The 2,736-nt window shown below is 46.4% G+C and overlaps 1 protein-coding gene across 3 annotated transcripts in view; it reads left to right on the top strand.

The window, feature by feature from the left end:
* Positions 1 to 1,861: 1,861 nt before the first annotated feature.
* The window catches only part of LOC102008010 (melanoma-associated antigen 10-like), an 11,886-nt gene continuing 11,011 nt past the window's right edge, over positions 1,862 to 2,736 (top strand). For all 3 annotated transcript variants that reach the window (XM_013505533.1, XM_013505535.1, XM_013505532.1), the window contains exon 1: positions 1,862 to 1,943. The gene's annotated coding sequence lies outside the window, so the exon portion shown is untranslated. The remainder of the gene's footprint in view (positions 1,944 to 2,736) is intronic.

Genomic DNA, 2,736 nt, shown 5'->3' with positions numbered 1-2,736 from the left:
TATATATTTACATGTATATATACATAACAGTTAATGCCTAATTTTTGTTTCTTTTAGAGCAATTTTGCATACTTATATCTGTTAATCTGAACAACTAATTTAAAGACAGCAATATGCAATATAACAACCACTGGTGAATTCCTACCATCTTGTCTAATGACATTCTGTATCATTTCTAATGGGTTTTTTGTTTTTATTTTTTATTCTCTTTAATGGTTTGATCAAACCTGCATTCTTACAGCTGGTAATCTGAGCAACTTTGTTGAAGATAACAATATGTAATATAACAACCACTGTTAATTCCTACCATTTTGTTCTGAAGCCCTGTATCATTTTTATTGTTTTTGCTTTGTTTTGTTTTTGTCTATGTTGTTGGTATTTTGCTATTGTTCTTTTTTATTATTCTCTTTTAAAAATGAATAAATAAATAAATAACTTAAAAGTTTCAATTTCCTTAAATGCTTTATAGAAGCAAATGACAAACAAGTTTAGGCTACTATCTTCTGCATCCCAAATTTACACCACATAACAAAAGAGGCAGGGGAGAGGCAGAGGTCGACAGAGACAGAGAAATAGAGACAGAAACAGAGGCAGAGACAGAGAGAGAATATCACATCAAACACACATAAGCAACTAAATTTAAGCATCAAAACATGAGGAAGGAGCTGGGCATGGTGGCGCATGCCTGTAATTCCAGCACTCAGGAGGTTGAGGCAGGAGGATTGTTGCAAGTTCGAGGCCAGCCTGGGGTACTAAGCGAACTCCAGGCCAGGCTGAACTGCATAGTGAGACCCTGTCTCAAAAAGACAAAAAAAAAAAAAAAACCCGAGGAAGTCCTGGGGGAGACTAGAGACTGTTGAACTGGTACTTGTGTTTGGGTAATGGTAGGAAAGTGGGTGAGGGCCGAGGCATGCATAAGTGACTTATGACAGCCTGAGTTGGAGGAATGCTTTTAATTGCTGCCTCTAAAAAACTGCACATAGCCCAAGTTAACACTGCAAAAGCAGAAAAGTAGAGATATTATGGCTGTAGAGACTATACTAATAACAGCCTGGCTTTCAAAACATTATTTTGACGTAGTATAAACATTGCACTAGAAATGGAATAGTGAGTATAAGAATAAGTAACTTGGGGCTGGGGATATAGCTCAGTGGCATAAGCGCCTGCCTGGCAAGTGCAAGTTCCTGAGTTCCAGCCCTGGTACAGCAAAAAAAAAAAAAAAAAAAAAAAAAAAGAATAAATAACTTGTGGTAGCATTAGTCTATAATCAAAGAAGAGCCTCCCCTTCAGCCTCATGGGACTGTGGGCATCAGGCCCTTGGTCTGAGTGAAGAGATTGAGGTTCAGAGCCAGTGGAGTCCAAGATCCACAAGGAACCAAGGAGATGACATCAAGGAGGATGGAAGGGACCTAGAGAATCATTTTCTGTACCTGCTGACACCTTCCCAGATGTGATGTCCACTGACTGTGGAGTAGTCCAGTCAGATCTAAGTGGGGAACTTTCTCTGAGTTACTGGTTCAAGGGAGGGGAACAGAAAGGATCGGGGTACACTTAGGATTCAAGGTGAGCAGAGACAACAGGCTGAGGAAGCCCTACCCCATAGGGAGGCTCAGCAAAATACCCAGATCTACACCTGTTGCAAGCCCTGGAGCACACAGGGGCTACATTGTTACAATGAGCCTCAGACTGTGTACCCTGGGAGGTAGATACATAGTGTCAAGGGAATCCAATCAAGTCCGTAGAGGTAGGTGGTTCAGGCTCTGCTAGGAACCAAGTAGCTAACCTCCAGTCAGGAAGGGGGAGACCCTGAAAATTCCGTTCCGCTCCTTCTGTGAGCTCTGGGAGACCCTGGGCTCCTTCCCGGATGTGAGGTCCGCCAACGGCCGCGGCGGCGGCTTCGGGTCGGAGCTGCTGAGGTCCGGTTCTGAGGCGCCCGGCTTCAGGTAAGGAGAATTGTGTGGGTGGGCTCAGTTAGGGCGCAACGTGACAGGCTATGGGGGAGTACGGAAGCGGAGAGAGGGTCCCCCCAAATCGAGATCCGCCTCCGTACTGAGCCTTGCAAACCGAGAAGGAATTCTCGGCGGGGACCACCGTTCACTCAGGGCCCCAGACAGCAGAGTCAGAGCCGAGTTTTGAGGGTCGGGCTTCAGGAGGATTGGACAGGAGCTAGGGTGAGTTAGGTCAGGCGAAGGCTGGGGCGGGGTGGGTGGAAGAAGCCGTGCTCCAGAGAGAAGGTCCCCGAACATTCTAGAAAAGCCTCCATTTTTGCCCAGCACCACCTGGCGCAGAATTCTCAGGACAGCGCCACCTCTGGCCGCAATGAGAACTGCATGTAGAATTCAGACCCCTGTTTTCAGATCCTAGCTTCAGGTGGGAGGAACAGAGAGGTCGCGGCTTAATTGGGTAAAGGTACGCAACTGCTGGGGAAACTGTAGAAGGCACACTCCGGAGCAACAGTCTACGAACTACGTAGAAAAGCCTCTGTTGGGGCTGGGGATTTAGCTCAGCGGCACAGCACCTGCCTGGCAAGCGCAAGGTCGTGAGTTCAATTCCCGTACCGGAAAGAAACCGCAAAAAAAAAAAAAAAAAAAAAAAAAAAAGCCAGCCTGAAGCTTTCTTAGGATTTAGGCTGAGACATAAGCAGCAGAGCACCCCGTTTCCCTCCCTGGGACCTGAGAGGAGAGTGAGAGCCTAGTTCTGGTCCTCGCCTCAGGTGGGAGGAGCAGAGAGGACGCT

The sequence above is a fragment of the Chinchilla lanigera genome, unplaced genomic scaffold (assembly GCF_000276665.1).
Source record: "Chinchilla lanigera isolate Chin_1 unplaced genomic scaffold, ChiLan1.0 scaffold00097, whole genome shotgun sequence".
Classification (NCBI taxonomy): domain Eukaryota; kingdom Metazoa; phylum Chordata; class Mammalia; order Rodentia; family Chinchillidae; genus Chinchilla; species Chinchilla lanigera.
The sequence above is the reverse complement of the archived record's forward strand: the minus strand, read 5'-3'. Positions and strand labels throughout refer to the sequence as shown.